The 19,914-nt window shown below is 39.8% G+C and overlaps 1 protein-coding gene across 1 annotated transcript in view; it reads left to right on the forward strand.

Annotated features, from left to right (window-relative positions):
- The window catches only part of lrmda (leucine rich melanocyte differentiation associated), a 1,122,127-nt gene that overhangs the window by 34,365 nt on the left and 1,067,848 nt on the right, over positions 1-19,914 (forward strand). The gene's annotated exons all lie outside the window — the stretch shown is intronic.

The raw sequence follows: 19,914 nt of genomic DNA on the forward strand, positions 1-19,914 counted from the left end.
TGCTTGGAGCTGCACGAAGTTCATTTACTTATATTGGACAGAAAGAAGCCCAACCAATGTTTCCAAAGGGATCACTGGAAGTTGCCCAAGGAGACTGAGAATCCAGGTTTGTGTATTTCTGGGGATGAGCAAATGTGAAGTGTGCACCAATGGGCCACAGAACTTTATTCTCCTTTGTGATTGTTGAGTTGATTACTGAAGTATACATGGAAAGCCGTTACATTCAATTCTACTGTATCTGAATCATCATTAATTCATTTAATTCTGGATTATTTCTGCTCATCCGTTGAATTGGAATGCATCTGATTTACCGCTGTTAGTTCAATTGATGTCTTTGAAATACTCAAGTATTTTAATCTTGAAAAATGTACTATCCCCAATGTTGACTTTTTGACATGATGGTGCATAAAGGGCTTTTCTATATGAGACCTAAAAATTAATAAACTATCATCCAGCTATTTTAATCACAGTTTTAACTTGAAGCCAAGTGTGACAGAAATCTGTGTTCAGTGCTAATTTAAGCAAAAATGATTTCTAGGGTCATATGCAATGCTTTTTATAATTTGATAGCTCATTTCAAAAGCTGCTATTCCCATCAAATGAATAAGCCGATGTGATGATGCTCCAGATATCCTTTCAATGCTGTCACCAGAGAGAAGTACTGATAGATATGAAGTAGTCTCTTTATTGAACAAAATGAGACACAGCAGGCATCATCTTGAGACCCCTTTTGGAAGGAGAGGCCTGCTTGACCCAACACTACACGGCATTTTATGTGCTAAAGATCAAAAGGCAATTCCGTGCTTACAATGCATCCACAATGCTTCCTTTGAACTACCAACACAACCTTCACACCTCCTGCTTTGCATCCACACCACAGACACCCAAGTGAATTTTAATCAGCATTGTCTGGTTTTCCAATTAACTATGGTCCATAGCTCTTAGGAGCCCATTGTTCAGAGCTACATTTAAAACTTAATCTACTGTCCATATTCAGATCATCATCATCGTCGTGGCTATCCCTCAAGGTCGAGGATGATGGTCTTCGTTATGAAGAAATGGCCCACAGAGTGAAGACGCCTGTGCGTGTATCTGTTTAACGTGTACTTGATGTTGCATTTCAAGAAGAACACGAGACTTCACAAATCAACCAACTGATTCGGCATGGAAACCATGACGATTGGAGCTGATGGATTTGTTGCAGCCTTCATCTGCCTTCACAGTCGTTGAGTTCAAAGTAACTTCGCCTGTTCCACAGTTGAGATCTTGGTTGGAGTGTTCTTTGTCAGGGACCTCACCCTCGACTTTACTGCCATGGGTGACCCTACGAGGAGCATAGCTCCAGACGGCATTGCTCTCGGGATCACAGGACCACACAATCTTCTCCACCACGACAAGGTGACAATCCACGGAGGAGATATTCAGATCAGAAGAATGGTGGCTGAAGTTAGTTGCTGAAGTTATTTGCTATATGTGCTAACTCCCAAAACACCCTTACACAATCATTTCAATGATTTGTTTGAAGTCTTCTGTGTTTGTAGTCTCTGCATATTATGTGCCTGTAACAGAAGGGAAAGTGTCCAGGTATCTCATTGTCACTGATGAAACATTACCTATTTCATAGTTGAAAGACATAAATCATTCTTTTCCAGAGTTGGTTTAATGTGGATAATAAATTAGGAAAAACATACAAGCATTTCAGTAGTATGCAACATTGTATGAATCATACAGATGTGATAATGCTTGTAAAATAAACAAAAATGAATTCTTTTACCACAGAGAAATATAGCATATATTTGTCTAATCATATGATACTTCACCATATCCTTTGGCAACTGTTCTATGTAGTCCAATAGGTCTTAATATGATATTGTAATAGTACGGATTGCATTTTTCAAAATCATTGCAGCAATAAAATCCCCTGAGCCATTCTGGTGGGGAAAAGTAACTATATGATGATGGGAGGTGTCACATGGTGCTGACTTAGTTGTTTACATTTTTATCTAACAGTTTTTGAAGGTTTAGTTCCACTACACGATGGGAAAAATCAGTTTAGAAGTCGTCATGCATTGTACCATGGAAACAAATGTATTGCAGAAAATTTAATGATACACAAATTTCACACACTCCACACTGCAGTGCACTGCAACACTACAGATTCACAAAACTAAATTTAGTGTGAAGATCTCTCAAACTGCAAATATTAAATACAAGCAGATCTTCACAGGTTTTTAGGTCATTAATACAAACGTATAATAATACATCATAATAGCTATTGTTTTGATTAGTTGGAAGTATTAACTTCTAAGAGATTTGCCATGGTTAGTACTGAACCATGCAAACTCGAATGAAAGCTCTAATTAAGCGATGCTTCTATATCCATGATATAGAAATCAGATTTTGCTACAAAGAGCAACATACGCATTTACTCATTTGCAATGTTAAATAATCTAGTTTTGATGAGTTTCTGAAAATACTGTTAAGTTTGGGTTAGACACAAGGCATAGTTTGATAACAAGTAATCTTGCTGTTATTTTTTCCAAATAGGATGACCCACCTCTTAAGTACTGTATTAGCTTAAATTATATTAAAAGGTGAGAGGAATAATTCTTCCAGTGCTCTAGTTGCCATCAAAACTAATGTCAAGTGCATAATCACCAGTGTTTTTATACAGATGGTGTTATCATATCAACCAAAATACTACTGTCTTTGGAGATGCAAGACTAGAAATGGTACATTTGTTTCACAGACTACTCAATTGACAAAACCTATGTAATATTTCCCCATGTTTCCTTCAAAGCTCAATCAAAAATTTATCCAGGAGGCTTTTGGAGATGTATAATGCTCTTCAATTCATTTGGCTTTCTTGGCATTAGTTTGTTCTCAATTTGTTCCCCATGTATGATACATATTTATCCTACTTCATGTTTGAATTTGGATTTCATTCTTATTCTGTATATTAAGGGGTTGCACCCTTTTTAAAGTTCTAAAATAATTAGACGAAATCATAATAAATATATTTTCAAATGGTGTAAACATTCAAGTTCCATTCATGATGGTGCCTGTATACAAAGCTCCTTTGGTCGACATCTCCTGGATAGGTCATAGAACCATCTTTTTCACTTCTTTTATGTCTTTTACATTTGTTTCTCATCTTGAATGTGATTCTGGAACTGTTGGAGACCGTCTCGCTGTTTGGCGATCACTTGGGCACTTCAGCGCTCTGCTGCCTCTGAGATTCCGGGAGGCAGAGGCAGTGTGAGTGAACCTCATGGTGAGAAGTGTACAGGATAGTGTGCAAGCTGATGTTTGACCCCGTTTCGCTGTTATAGCTTCCATTGTTCGCCGATTTAAAGCGACGAGAGCCATTGCAACATTGAGGCGAGTGTGCAAGTTTGGATATCGTTTGGGCATTCTAGTGCTCTGCAGTCTCTGACAGGATTCCAAGAGACAGAGACAGCGGCAGCATTCTTGGTGGGTAGGCTGCAGGACGCGGCGTAAACTGATGTTTGGCTCCGTTTTGTTGATTAAGGCTTCCATTGTTTGCTGACTAAGCACCGTTGGTGATTGAAACATCGGAGCGAATGTGGAGAGTGAGCACCGGCTGCCTGTCTTTTGATTGCTCTGCTATGATACCAGAGAGGGGAGAGTCTGCCGCTGCGGAAAGTATTGCCTAGATTATTTTCTGCCTTTTGGATGTGAATTTGGACTATAAGATCTTTTTTTCATCCTATAGTCTTTATATTCTGTGTTTTTTTTTTCGCCTGATCTTCTCGTTTTTTTTTTGTGTGGGGAAGGGGATTTGGAGGTCAATGTGCCTGATCTGTTTTTTTTTGTGTGGGAGGAGGGATTTGGGGGTTGATGTGCCTGTTCTGTTTTTGTTCTTTCTTTTAAGGGGAGATGGGATTTGATAACACCCTTTTATAAATGGTCACCAGTGTTGGAACTCACCCAAAGCTCTGTATGTACCTCAGTCTGGAAGAGCACTCAATACTCCAAAGATCAACTTGCTCTATTTGTGCTTGAACGCGTCAGTTATACCTGTTGAAATCCTAGGAGCTGAAGACCAGTTGGACTGAGGCTGGTTCCTAGAAGCATAATATCTTAAGTCAGTGAAAATCATCCAGAAACTAGGATGTTGCTTGAAAACTTTGCATTAGTTGAAGTTGTATTGTTGGATAAGGGCAAGCTGTAGAGATTCTGTCTAGTTGACTCATGATTAAGGTCAGACTGTATGAATATGTGGAAGCCTAGAAAGATTGAACAGTGGAGAGTGCTTACGCAGGGGGAGGATGCGCAATGGTGCATTGTGGGAAACAGTGCTGAGAACGGAGTTGTTGCATGGTAACTGGTATTACGATGTCAAAATAAAATTTAATACTAATAACCATGACCCCCATTTGATATAATTCTGACAGTATAACACCAAAACAAAGAAAGACATTTTGAAAATTTCAGGTTGAGTGAATAAGTAATACGAATATGGGGTAAATTTTGCATTTTGGAAGGAAATGGAGGCCTTCCATTTTCTAAAAAGTGTAAAAGGATAGAAACACAAGGAGGGCGGAGAACCACAAACAACTGTAATAATACAGGCTAATAAAGTTATTAACTGTGCAAGCAAAACTCTATATTGAATTTCTAGATGTATTCAATTCTAAAATCTCTAACTACAGGAAAGAATTTAGGTAATAGATTATTGCAAAATAATTCTCCAATGTTACAGAGTGGTATATAATGTTCTTTGCAATTTCTAAATTAAAAGAAAATAACTGCAGGGAGTGTTCTTGTCCTCTGGAGAGATGGCTGTTGGTAAATATTTTCAAATCTACCTTGACTGTCTAATCAATGCTTCTTCATTAGCTGCGTTTTTTATCTGGACCTTGGGGGATGTGGTTCAGTATTATATGCCTCCTTTGTTCAGTGATTAGGTTACTGTAAAACTTCCTTTGCAGAAGAAACTTGCACATGAGGTTTCTAAATTTGAAATGATCCGAAAGCACGGTCTGAAATGAGTAATTGCTGTAGAACTGTGAACTTTCAAGTAAAGCTGTGGTTGCTAGGATTTTAAATGACTGCAGGTTTGAAAATCATGAGATAGATTTATACAATATTGCCACATCATAGGCTATGGGCCTCTGTACCTCCCTCTGCAATTGTATCCTCGACTTCCTAACTGGAAGACTACAATCTGTGCACACTGATAATAACATTTCCTCCTCGCTGATGATCAACACTGCGGACCTCAGCAATGTGTGCTTAGCTCGCTGCCTGACTCTGTCTATAACCAGGACTGTGCGGTTAGGCATAGCTCAAATGCCATCTATAAATTTGCTGATGATACAACCATTGTTGGTGGAATTTCAGACGGAGTCAAGAGGGCAGACAGGAGCAAGATATACCAGCTAGTTGAGCGGTGTAGCAGCAACAACCTTGCACTCAACAGCAGTAAGACCAAAGAGCTGTTTGTGGACTTCAGAAAAAGTAGGGCAAGGGAACACGAACCAATCCTCATAGAAGGATCAGAAGTGGAGAGAGTGAGTAATTTCAAGTTCCTGGGTGTCATTATGTCAGTGGAACTAACCTAGTCCCAACATATTGATGCAGCTACTAAGAAGGCAAGACGGTGGCTATATTTCATCAGGAGTTGGAGGAGATTTGGTTTGTCACCTAAAAAACTCTTAAATTTCTACAGATGTACCATGCAGAGCATTCTGACAGGCTGTATCACTGTCTGGTTTGTGCGGTGTGGTGTGGTGGGCAGCAACTGCACAGGATTGAAAGAAGCTATAGAAAGTTGTAAAAGTAGTGAGCTCCATCATGGGTACTAGTGTCCATAGTATCCAAGACATCTTCAAGGAACGGCTGCTCAGAAAGGCGACATCCATTATTGAGGACCCCCATCATCTCGGACATACCCTCTTCTCATTGTTACCATCAGGAAGGAGATACAGGAGCCTGAAGGAACATATTCAGTGATTCAGGAGCAACTTCTTCCCCTCCGCCATCAGATTTTGAATGAACATTGAACCCTTGAACGCTACCTCTACTTTTTTTTAAATTATTTCTGCTTTTGCAGTATTTTTAATTTAACTAATATACATGTATATCCTTACTGTAATTGTAATACATGATAAATATAGAAAAAGATAATTTATTGTACTGCTGCTGTTAACAAATTTCTCGACATATGCCAGTGATATTAAACCTGATACTGATTCTGACATGCTTGGGTTGTTAATGGAAACACTGTATTTGGGTACTAGTTATTCAATGCAATTTTATAGTCTTAATTTTATAAGATTAATAGATTTTTTTTCAGTTAAATTTAATACTTTTCTCTATTGACTTGAGCTCTAAGTGTTTTAGTGTTTAGTTCATTTGTGAGGTTCATAATATTTACTGTGTTATGTCCTTTAGACATGGGCGTGATTTTATTGGACTGCATTGCACAGAAACATACTGGCATCAACTCTTAACTACGTTTACAAACAAGTGAAAATCTGCAGATGCTGGTAATCCAAGCAACACACTAAAACTGCTGGAGGAACTCAGCAGGTCAGGCAGCATCGTTGGAAAAAAAGTAAACAGTCGACGTTTCGGGCCAAGACCCTTTTTCAGGACCATTTATCTTATCCACAATTTATGTGTTTAGATTTCTTTGTGAAACAATCTTCAAATTATCCTCTGCAGTAGAGCAAAGAGCACATGAGACGTTTGAGTGAGTGTGGCAAGTAAATAAATGTTTGCAGCAAGAATGACTTCTACAGAATAGAGACTCTGAAGGAAGTATAGACTGCGTCGATTCAATCTCAAACCGTGGATAAAGGGAAAATGGTGGGAAAGAATGTTTGGACTGAGAAAGAGAAAAGGCAGATAGAAGATCAATTTTATAGTTTAAATATCTTCATACCATTAGTAGTTCATAGTGATAAACATGCCACTCACTCTTTCAAGACTTGATCTGAAGCAATCACTGTTTCTCGCTCCATAGATGCTGCTTGACGTATTGATTATTGTCGGAGTTTTCTGTTTTATTTCAGACTTACTTTGCTTTGGAATAGTCAGTATCAACCAGAGTAATTAACAATTATTTAACAGTTAAAAAGATGGAAATAGAGAAGACATGAAGGTTTTATCATTTATTGGGGTAAGACATACAGTGCTGAATGAACTCAGCAGGTCAGGCAGCAACAATGGAAAGGAATAAGTAGTTGCTGTTTCAGGCCTAGACCAGGACTCACCCCATGTTCTTTCATGGTCCTATATGAGGTGTCTCGGTCTGAAAAGTCAACTGTTTATTCCTTTCCATAGATGCTACCTGACTGCTGAGTTCCACCAGGATAAGTGTTACTCTGAATTTACAGCATCTGCAGAATTTCTTGTGTTGACATTTACTGGGTCAGGATTACCAAAGGTAGAGGGGGTATTCACCAGCCAGTCTGAGTAATAAGCTCGATTCAGGTTTGGGCTGGAAGAAGAAGAGGGGAGCTCCAGAGATTTGAGTTGGCAATGCATTACATTTCCTACTCCTTTGGGTAAATATACTGAGAAGGATTTAGTACAACAATGGTTCAAAGGCTTTAATGCACCGTAATTGGAGGGGGTTGTTAGGGAATGATTGAAGATGTTATCAGAGATTTCATTATTGCAGGAGAGGGCAGAAGCTTTCCCCACTGACAATATTGGAAAGCCACTTACTTTCCTTCTCTGTGAGAGCTTGCATTTGCTTCCTCGTTGTTCCTTTTCATGCCTTCTGGCACATCAGGCGACACTTTTTACCATTTCCTTAGCATATTTCTGTTACTTTTATGAGACTGAGTTGCTAGCTCGACGCTCAACTCAACATGGATGGAAAGTGTGGAAGGAGCCGGCCGGATTTGAACCTGGGATTAATCGCCTTGAAGTCCGGTGCTGATGCCACTACACCATCAGCCTGCACAGTGGGTTTCTACAAGGCCCAGCATTAAAGCTGGAAATAAAAATCTGTGGCAGGTGCTTTATCAAAGTATTTAAATGAGGCACACACCTCCTGGGACTGATTTTCCTCAGCGCTTCGAATAAAAGTTCATTGACCTGAAACATTAACTCTGTTTTCCTCCACTGATGTTACCTGACCTGCTGAGCACTTCTAGAAATTTCTGTTTCTCTTTCAGATTTCTAGGACTCCTTATTTCTTGCATGCATGGTACTTTTGTGGGTTGCCTTTCAGAAGAGTCATAAGTGGTGTTTTTTTATATAATTTCCCACTTCATCTATGTATGGTTTATTCTAATTTAAACCAGAGCTTGCTACAGCTTTTAGCTTTGTATGTGCATCAAAATATGCAGACATGTTATTTCAATTACCTGTTCCATTTTATTTTTCATTTGTGTAATCTTGTGTGCAGGCTTTTTTTTTAATTTTTAAAAAATGTACGTTAAATACTTCCACTTAATGTATAATGTATCTGCATATTTCAGATTTTCTTCTGAGGCCTATATCTGACTGGGGGTTACTCCGGCCAAGGTTTTAAGCTTCTTCAATGTTACAAAATATTCAGGCTTGACAAAACCATCTCCAGTGAAACGAGGCAGACTTCTGTGAGTGGTTATGTCACTTGTTGTATTTCAAATGTACCCCATAATCATCCTGCTGAAATGTCTCATTGGGCTGAGAAATTGGGCATTTTCATTGCCGCAAAAGTCACAAAATTTATGTGGTGCTAATGAATGGCAGGAATCAAACTGATCTGGAACTTAAAATGTACAGAAAAGATCACTTAAGTTCTTAAAAATAGCAATTATTTTTGCAATATTTTACTTAGTAGCAAAGTCAATTACAGGTGTTTTGGACATGAATTAATTTAATACATTACAGATACTGACTTTACAGAGTTTGACCTTTGCCATCATCAGGACATAAAAGCCTCTCCATCATAAACACCATGCCCATCTGTGTCTGTAGAAAGGGCCTGATCGACAAATGTGACATGTTAATATGGAACAAATAGAAGATTTTTTTGACAAGACATGAAAAATCACCTTGTGGCAGTTGGCACGACGAATACATTTCAGTGGAGACACGGGTAAAGTAAATCTGACAAGTAAAGAGGAGAGATGATGGTTATAAGGTGCTTTTTGTTTCACAGTATTTTTTTTGACCTGTCAAGTTTCAAAAGAGCTGAATGGTCGCCTTTGTCGTGCGAAAATTGTAGTCTGAAGCAGTTATCTCTGTTAAAATTGTGAATGCTGTAGTTTAATTGATTCACTTAAGGTCTGATTCTGTCAGATATTAATAATTGCAAAACTCTGTTCAGAGATATAACTCTAATGTGTCATGTTAAAATGTGTACTTATCAAAGAATTAATATCGTTAATGAACCAGTCGTTTGAAACTAACATTGCATGAAATTGTGTCTGCCCTTTCATTTTGCTGAAGGTAGATCAACAAGATTTCAGGAAGGCAGCAATAACTTTATCTCTCAACATTTCAATGCCATTTGTATGGGGAACCAAAGCATGTCATATGTTGAAGTGCTTTCTTAAACTTACAAATAAGATTCAAAGTTTTTAGATAGCTTATTTTTTTTCAAAAAGATTTTATAACTTCATTTTGAGACAATTATGTATATTTTTTGCACCAATACCTTTTAAGATGAGAAAATCATTTAGTTAACTTGTCATAAGTTAATTATTAAAACTTGGCACAACTTAAGGGAAAAAGGCGAGCAATATCATGAAGGATCCGATCCACACTGCTCACAGACTGTTTGTCCCATTCCCATCAGGGAAGAGGCTAGCCAGCATCCATGCCAGGACTGCTAGACTCAAAAAGTTATTTCCCCCAAGTTGTCAGGCTGATGAACACCTCCACCCACTAGTGCAAGCAGGTTTTTGTTTTTCACTGAGGTTTGGTGGGTCTACAACTAGAGGTCATGGGTTAAAGGTGAAAGGTGAAAAGAGTAAGGGGAACATGAGGGAAAACCTCTTTAATCAGAGGGTTGTGAGAGTCCAGAATGAGCTGCCAGCACAAGTGGTGCATGCAAGCTTGATTTCAACATTTAAAAGAAGTTTGGATAGGTCCATGGATGGTAGGGTTATGGATAGCTAATGTCTGGGTACAGGTTGTTGGGAGTAGGCAGTTTAAATGGTTCAGCATGGACTAGATGGGCTGAAGGGCCCATGCTGTACTTTTCTATGACTCTGACCCCACCAGCATGACTTTTTCCTGTCACAGTCACCTTATGTACATGTAAGCCAATACCTAGCATTACTTCATGTACATACTGCCTGTGTATATAAGCTAATCTTATGTCTATATATATTTACATTCAGTGAACACTACTAGGTACAGCTATACAGCTTGTTAATGCAAATATCTAATCAGCCAAGCATGTGACAGCAACTCAATGTATAAAAGCATGCAGACATGGTCAAGTGGTTCAGTTGTTGTAAGTGCCTTTGACCATGGAATGATTGTTAGTGCCAGACAGGGTGGTTTGAGTATCTCAGAAACTGCTGATCTCCTGGGATTTTCATGGACAACAGTCTCTAGAATTTACAGAGAATGGTGTGAAAAAAACCCCAAAAAATCCACTGAGTGGCCGTTTAGTGGATGAAAATGGTTTGTTAATTGGAGAGGTCAGAGGAGAATGGCCAGACTGGTTTGAGCTGACAGGAAGGCAACAATAACTCAAATGATCGATTCTTAGCACAGTGGTGTGCAGAACAGCATCTCTGAATTCAAAACGCATCAAACCTTGATGTGGACGGGCTTCAGCAGCAGTACACCACACCTGATTCCACTCCTGTACCTCATAAAGTAGCCACTAAAAGTATTACATTTTTTGCTATTGTGTTCTTTATGCTTATTGTGTTTTTTGTATGTTTGTTTCGGTTGGAGAGTAACAATCATTTTGTTCTCTTTTACAACTTGTGTACAAACGATTAATATTAAATAATCTAGAATAACTTAGTTTTAATTATATCAAAACACTGAGGTTGGTGATTTATCCATGTCAGAGATTTGTGTATTTATTTGTATAGAAATCAGTTTAATAAATATTTATCACCATTGTATTATTTTGATAAAATGCCATCTACCAAAACTCTGTAAGACTCTATTTCTTTATTTATTAGGTGTGGTGCTTTTTTTAAAAAAGGGAAATGAAGATCTGAGAAATACGCTAACTCCTGGTTTGCCCTGTAGGCCAGTTTTCTCTTACTCAGTCCTTTGGAGGTGTGGTCACTACTGCAGAACTGGCATCCATTGCTAACCCCTAATTGCCCTGAGAAAGTGGCAGTCAGCAGCACCAAAAAAGCACTGCAGTTCTTGTAAAGTTACAGTGGCGTAGGCAGTTGCAGGTCTTAGACCCAACAGTGGATGGTAATGGACAAATATACAGGAAGGAGCTGAGAAAAAGGCCAGCAGCATCATGAAGGATCTCACACACCCTGCTCATCGACTGGTTGTCCCACTCCCATCGGGGGGAAGCTACGCAGCAATCATGCAAGGGCCACCAGGCTCAAAAACAGTTACTTTTCCCATGCAGTAAGGCTGATCAACACCTCCACCCATCCTATCACACACCTCTACGACCACTACCTTATCATTTCCTGTCAGAGTCTCATCATGTACAGACACGCCTGTGTCTAGTTTCATTTTATGGACATATAATCAGTCTATGCATATGACATCTTATGTATTTATATTTATTGTCTTTTTTTTTATTATTATTGCTTTCTTTATCTCATTGTGTTTTATTTTGGTGTGCATCAGATGCAGAGTGGCAAGTATTTTGTTTTCTTTTACACTTGAGTACTGGAAATGACATTAAGCAATTTTGAATCTCAAAGGAATGGTTGTGCATTTCCTAATCTGTTTTGTGCATAACTTGGCAGGGATGCTGGAGGTGGTGGTGTGACATTTCTTGAAGCAACTTGGTCTAATGTCCCTGGCAACAGTCAAAGTGACTCTGACAGGAAATCACATCAGTTACATGGGTCTGAGCTGCAAAGCACAGGTGACCGCTGAGCATAATGTTAAAACTCAGAGCAACTTGAAAAAAGCTAAAAATCACCATCATCATGTTGTACACTTGCTTGAAAGGATATATTTATAATTATACAGTGTGAAATAAACACACGCCAATTTGTTTGGGTATCTGTTCCCTATCCTGATGTATATTGATTTGAATTAGTGTGGTACAACAGATTCATGCCTGTTGTGCTGTGTGCCCAAATGAAGTACAAAGGGCCTGTGTCCAAACATCCCGAAAGGCTGTGGGTCAGGTAGCTAAATGTACATATTGGATTTTTCTCAGTCCGACAAGCCATTGGATACATGCCCAAGGGAGCTCATTATTGGAAGCACATGAGGTGCTGGTTATAATGCAGTTTTAGCACCGTTAACAGTTCTGCTAGCAGAAAAGCTACAATACTCGTAGGGCATGGATGAAGTCCTCATGTACTATGTTGGGGAGAAGAATAGCAATAGGCAAAAATTGGAAAGTTTCTATAACTTATCTACTCTATTTGGTTTTACAAAACTGTACATTTTATTGTTAAATATATTTACTGATCATCATCAGGTGCCGTGCCCAGATTGAGCTTTGACTTCCATGATCCGCACTCTCCTGTTTCGGGTCAAGTGGATCAATTCATTGGTATTCATTTCCAGTTCTCTGCCTGCTGTCTCCATCATCATTTGTCTTTGTCTTCCTCTTGCTTTCTTCCCTTCAATCTTTCCCATAATTACCGTGCATTCTAACTCCTCTTTCCTATTCACATATCCAATGAAGTTATGCTGCCTTTTCAAGATCTCATACATTATTTCTCTTTTTGTTTGCTCTGTTCATGACATCCTCATTAGATATTCGTTTCGTCCATGATATTCTTTGCATCCTCCTCAAAAACCACATCTCTGCCTCTTCAATTCATTTCCTCATGTCACTAGATATTGTCCAACATTCAGAGCCATATAACATAACTGGATAAACGTAATATTTCAGTACTCTGAGGCGGGTTGTCATGCCTAGTTTAGTATTGGTCAGTATCTCTTCATTTTTGTAAAGGTGTCTTTTGCCATCCATATTCTTCTTTTGATGTCCATGTCGCACCTGCCATCTGATGTCACCCAGCTTCCTAAGTAGCAAAAGTTCTGTACTTGTTTTATGTCTTCCCCGTTTATTCTCAGCCTGCAGATAGGATCCTCCTTTTTGGATATCACCATACATTCTGTCTTTTTGCAATTGATAGATAGATCCATTTTTGCACTTTCTTCGACAACTATAACAATTAAGTTTTGTAGTTCTTCCTCTGTACTTCCAATTAACACAGTGTCATCTGCATTGTCTGTCCAAACATTACTGATAGTCCAAACATTTCTGTCAAGTGAAGCAAATGCTACGAGATTCAAGGACCATCCAGGTGGTGGTTTTTCTGTTGGCCGAGGACTGATCGCATGAGCCCTGCTTATTAAAATTACCTTTTTAACAAATGCTTCGAAAATTAAGCTTATTATTGTTGAGAATAACTTGTAATTATAACAACGTTCTTGAGTCAAAATGGACAAGAACAGCAACTTGTTTCAGGAGATGATACAAGAACATCTGGGGACTGGGAACAGCATATCCAGTGGGATGAACAAAGTAGGCTGAAGGGCCTCCTTTGGTGTCGAGTTGATTGGTTCCTTGTATGCCCAAATCACTTTATCATTTTCAGCTGCAGGTACTTCACACCTGTTGGATTGGATTAAAGAATTGTTAACTTTCCTTGTAGTTTAACTTTCTTATGTTTGTTTGTTCGAGAGCAAGTTTATTGTCATCTGACTGTACATGCATGCAACCACGCAAAGCAATGTTCTTCCAGACCATGGTGCAATGTCATTACATATATCACACGCAACAAAATATTACCACAAATAAATGAATCATATATAATTCAAAATGCATATGAAGTGTGCAGCACAGGTAAACAGTTCACTGTCCTCATGACATTGGTCATTAGTCTCACCCAGCCTGGGTGCAGAAGCTTTTTATCAAGTATGGCAGTCCTTGTCCTGATGCTGGTGGGTCCAGGAGAATGTGTGATGGGTGCCAGTGATTCTAAGCAATATATTATGATATAGTTACTATTCAGTGAATTTTCTGGTCGTTGCAATTACCTTTGTCTTTTTTCTGGAAACTTCCTAGTTCTAATGGTAAGTATCACATTTCTTAAATGAGGGCTATCTTATTGGTTAATTTAAGCAATGCAGTTCCACTGGAACGTGCACTGTCAGGAGTCTGGTGTAAGGAGACCAGACCCTGCCTCTCAGGGCTCTGTGCTGTTTTGTTCTCCTTCCCTTTTCCCCTCATTTCCTCTGTTGTAAGGCTTAATAAAATAGTCATAATAACAAGTTTTATGCCTCATTCTTGACTTGCAAGGAACCTTGGATCACGAAACCATCAGGATCCCACACACCTGAAAAGTATCACTATATGTAATATTTAGCTGAATTATAACTTTTGCAAACATTGTGAATGAAGGTGCCAGATTTCTCGAGTGCAAATCAATGTTTAGAGCCATAATCTGCAACCCGCTGAAGTTTTCTGTTTTGAATTTTCATGTGATGTAGTTTGATATGTTGCGCGCATGCCTATTTTTCTTTGTTTTAATTAACTAAAACAGGACGGCATGGTAGCATAGTGGTACAACGCTTTACAGTACAGGTGACCCGGGTTCAATTCCCACCGCTGCATGTAAGGAGTTCGTACGTTCTCCCCATGATCGTATGGGCTTCCTGCGGGTGCTCTGGTTTCCTCCCTCAGTCCAAAGACGTACCAGTTGTCTTGTTAATTGGCGTTATAAACTGTCCCATGATTAGGCTAGGATTAAATCGGGGATTGCTGGGTGGTACGGCTGGAAGGGCCTATTCCATGCTGTATCTCAATTCAATAAAAATAAAAAAATTCTAAGATAAAATTTTTCTGTTGAATTTTGATTAATCATGCATGAAAGTTATGTATTTTACTGCTTATATCGGTCATTATCTGAAGCAATATCACTATTTATATTATTGGAGGTTTGAATACAGTCTTCATTTTAGTACTATTTATTGTTAAATTCTCTAATTAAGCATTGCCCTGTCAATGACCCTAATAACTAATGCTGAAAGGACTCTCTTAACCCTGCGTCCATATTCATGATTTCATGAAAGGTTACCCCCAAAAGCTTATGACACTTATCAAGTGTTTTATAATGGATTGGTTACTTTTGAAGTGCATTCACTATTGTTGCAGCAACAATGTTGTGTGGATAGTTCTGCATCTTTTTGTCTCCACAACAACAAAAAAAACAAATGAGGTGACTATCAGTTGGGTTACTTTAGTAAGTGAGCAGTGTTAGGAGATGTCCCAAAAAGTCCTTCACTGCTTTAAAGTGGAATCATTTCAATGGGACCTTTGACCTTCCCACAGTGAGCAGCAGAATGGTGCTCTTGACAATACACTACGTTCTCTAGATGATATGTTCAGTCCTTTTGGGCTTGAACCTGCAACCTCTGACTCAGAAGAAAGAACATTTAAGACTTATTGTGAGACTTACTTCAAGATTCTTACACTTGAATTCAATGCTCACAGTATAAGAATGAATTCTAGTATAATTTTACAATTCTTGCTCGTCCATTCCCCCAGGGTAGCCAAGAACCCTTGTTTTAAAAAAATAGTGGAGCAACCTTACAAGCAAAATTCTGAAAAAGGATGCTTAAACCAAATATGCTGCTTAAATATCCTTGCTTGGATTCAGTTGATTTGCCGACTGCTTAAAACTAGTATTTCTTTTTGCTGCAACATGAGTTATTTTAAGGCTCTGAAAAATAAGAATATATGCCACAATTTAGTTTTGATTGCACAGTTTGTCTTTTCTTGCACATTGGTTGCTTGTTAGTCTTTGTAGTTTTTCACTGATTCCGTTGCACTTCTTTGTATCACTGCGAAAGCCCGCAAGCAAATAAAACTCAGTGTTGTATATGGTGACAAATAGGCACTTTGGTAATAAATTTATTTTGAACTTTTGTGTGAATCAGTCCTTGCTCAAAAGGATATTTTTTGTGTGATGAAAATATTAGAGCATTATCAGAATATTATTTTGCAAATGGAGAGAAGTATACTGAAATTTTCTGCAGCTGAGAATTGCTGGTCACATATACAAGATTAAATGCGAAAAAAAGAGAACATTGAGCAAAAAGAGAGTTTCTTTCCAGAGAGTTCTAAAGTTGTTGGTAAACAAACACTTTTGCTGATCATTCTTTTAACTGAATGTGTCTATTCATGACTTGATAAAGCTCCCCCCCCCAAAAACTTGTGATGCTTTGAGGTACTTGGCTTCTTACAGAGAAGGGACCTGCAAGACATGCTTTATGCACAAAGTGCCAGCTCTTTAGAGGCTGGCAGGCAAGTATCAAATGCTAATTATGATTTGGTAGAGCACACAAAATGCTTGCTGAACTCCATCAGGTCAGGTGGCATCTATGAAAAGAAGAAATAAAGAGTCAACATTTTGGGCCGGGGACTCTTCAGCCTGAAATATTGCCTCGTCATTGCTTTTCATAGATGTTGCCTGACCTGCTGAGGTCCTCTGGCATTTTGTGTGTGTTACTCAGGAATCCCAGCATCTGCAGAATCTCTTGTGTTTCTGGTTTAGTTAGATAGGCAATTAACATTCTCTGGTATTCCAACATTCACTGAGTCTAGTGGTTTCTTGGGCTTGAAAGTGTTAGTGAAATAATTGCCCAGTCGCAGTGGAAGAATGAATTATAGAGAAACATGATTTTTTAAAGAAGCTCATTTCTCAGTTGTTCTCTTATCTGAGTTGGTGAAGGGTTAGTTAGGTGATTTGATAGTTTGTTCCATCTCATTAGAATCTGTGTTGTCTGTGCAGTTGTACATCCACAAGTAAACTGATCATAAATTATAGCAGCAGAATTAGGCCCAGCGTCTGCTTTGCTTTTAGATCATGGCTGATTTATTTTCCCTGTCAGTCCCATTCTCCTGCCTTCTCCCTGTAACCTCCGACACCTTTACAAATCAAAAGCCAATCAACGTTACTTTAAATATTCCTAATGACTTGGCCTCCATCACCATCTGTGGCAATGAATTCCAGTTTCACCACTCTCTGGCTAAAGAAATTCCTCATTGCTGTTCTAAAGGGACTTCCAGTCAGCAGCATATCATAGTTTTGTAGCAGCAGAGGGAATCATTGGAGAATTACAACCGGGGATGCAGGCAGAGGCTGGGCTCCCTATCAGCTTTGATTGCCAGTGCCTCAGTGCATGTTCAGAGTGTTGCAAGAGGACATGGTGAAAATCTACATCCAGCAATTTGTCTTGTGTTAATAACTAGAGGCTGTCATAACCCCAGCAGTCTTTAAGCTTTCTTGTATCCAGATCCTTCCAGTGCACTGCTATTGACATATCCAGCACCAATCATCTGTCCACAAAAACATTTGACAGGCTACATATTACATAACATAAGGCAGCCCAGCATGGGACGGGCTACTCGGCCCATGATGTTTTGCTGATCTTATTGTCAATTTACACTAAGTGCTGTCACCTGGTGTATTCCTCAATTTTCTTCATGTTCACGTATCTATCTAAAAGCTTCTTAAACCTTACCAAGCTGCCTATTGAAAGGTTCTCTTCAATCATTATGCAATTGTATTTGAACAATTGTTTTGGAATTGGGAGGCCAAGCCAACATTTTTTTTGGATTATTCATTTATTAAGCGCCGCTTCATCTTTCTACAAAACTTTAGGGCACTAACTGGTTTGTAATTACACTTGAAGTATTGAATCTGATTTCCCCAAAGGAGAGACGCAGGTTAAGCATGCTTTCACTTGATGCCAGAGCTGCTCGGACAAGCTGGAATGCCTCTGGTTCCTTGCGCAGCCAAATTCCATCCTGGAACTAGCTGAGCTTTAGACTGGCCCTTGATCTGATGTTGTGCTGTTGTCTTAACATGTGTATCAGACGTTTCTCTCCATCAGAAGGTCTGTAAGCTGTGTCCTTTTTACTGGCCTGACTTATTGCTTCACCTGACAGTTGCCAATCAAAGTGACTGCACTTAGCTGCCAATCACCCAGAAGTTGGATAGCATGGCTCCATTCATGAATCTGAGGCAAATAGTTTGAGTTACTTGGTGATGGCTAATGATTAACATGTTATCTAGCTGGTTGATAAGTATATTGTTCTACAGCTTGATACCATTGACGCTTCGTTCAAATGATATGAATGTATTCAGGAAATACTTCAGCTGAATATTTCAGCTTGACAGTATGTTCCTACAATTTTCTGAGACATCTAATGGAAACCAGTGTTAACTATGCATAGTATAGTAGGAGATATAGAAGGAAAAATATTGATCCAGTGCAGACAACATGAAGACCTTCATAAATTCGTAGTTTGTTGGCTTGAACTCTTAGATAAATCCCCGTCAAAATGAATGCAAATAATAGAATACCAAATATGTAATACAGGGACTGACTTGGTATGTAAGATCCAATTACTTTGTAGAATTAGGATTGGTTGATTGTTGTCATCTGTACTGAAGCACAGTGAAACGTTTTTGTTTTTATAGATCATTCCATACATCAGTGCATCGAAGTAGTTGAAAAGGAAAATGGAATGCAGAATATAGAAGAGCAACACACAAAATGCTGGAGGAACTCAGCGGGTCAGGCAGCATCTATGGAGGGAAATAAACATTTGGCATTTCAGGTTGAGACCCTTCGTCAGGATGGAATAGAAGCAGAATATAATGTTATAATTACAGAGAGTGCAGTGGAAGTAGGCAAATAAGGTGCTGGGCACAATGAAGTACACTGGAAGATTTAAGAGTTCATCTTTCAGCACATGAGAGGAGCATTAGAGGAAGGTGCTCACTAAATTGAGTAAACTGGGATTAGTCTGACTGGCTCCTAGGAAGTTATAGATTTGTCACTATTCCATGGTAATTACATGATTGGAATATTGGAAGAAATCGAAGACTGGGGAAAGGAAACGTTTTCCACCCTATGACAGACATTCCCCTTGTTCTCTCCATTCTTCTCTAAAGCCTAAAACACACTTGTCTTCTTACTTTACCATTTCTGAAGGGTCATTGATTTGAAACTATAACTATTTTCTCTCTCTCCCTCTCACTCACTCTGTCTCTCTCTGGCGCGTGGGCTCTCTCTCTCTGTGTTTGTCTGTCTGTCTCTCTCTCTCCCTCCCTCCCCCCTCACTCTCCCCCCTCACTCTCCCCCCTCACTCTCCCCCCTCACTCTCTCCCCTCTCTCTCCCCTCTCTCTCCCCTCTCTCTCCCCCTCACTCTCTCCCCCTCACTCTCTCCCCCTCACTCTCTCCCCTCTCTCTCCTCCTCACTCTCTCCCCCTCACTCTCTCCCCCTCACTCTCTCCCCCTCACACTCTCTCTCCCCCTCACACTCTCTCTCCCCCTCTCTCCCCCTCACACTCTCTCTCCCCCTCACTCTCTCCCCCTCACTCTCTCCCCCTCACTCTCTCCCCCTCACTTTCTCCCCCTCACTCTCTCCCCCTCACTCTCCCCCCCTCTCTCTCTCTCCCCTCTCTCTCTCCCCTCTCTCTCCCCCCCCTCTCTCTCTCCCCTCTCTCTCTCCCCTCTCTCTCTCCCCCCTCTCTCTCTCCCCCCTCTCTCTCTCCCCCCCTCTCTCTCCCCCCTCTCTCTCTCCCCCCTCTCTCTCCCCCTCTCTTTCTCCCCCCTCTCTTTCTCCCCCCTCTCTTTCTCCCCCCTCTCTTTCTCCCCCCTCTCTTTCTCCCCCTCTCTCTCTCCCCCTCTCTCTCTCCCCCTCTCTCTCCCCCCTCTCTCTCTCCCCCTCTCTCTCTCCCCCCTCTCTCTCCCCCCCTCTCTCTCCCCCCCTCTCTCTCCCCCTCTCTCTT

The sequence above is a fragment of the Mobula birostris genome, chromosome 18, assembly GCF_030028105.1.
Source record: "Mobula birostris isolate sMobBir1 chromosome 18, sMobBir1.hap1, whole genome shotgun sequence".
In the NCBI taxonomy this organism is placed as follows: Eukaryota; Metazoa; Chordata; class Chondrichthyes; order Myliobatiformes; family Myliobatidae; genus Mobula; species Mobula birostris.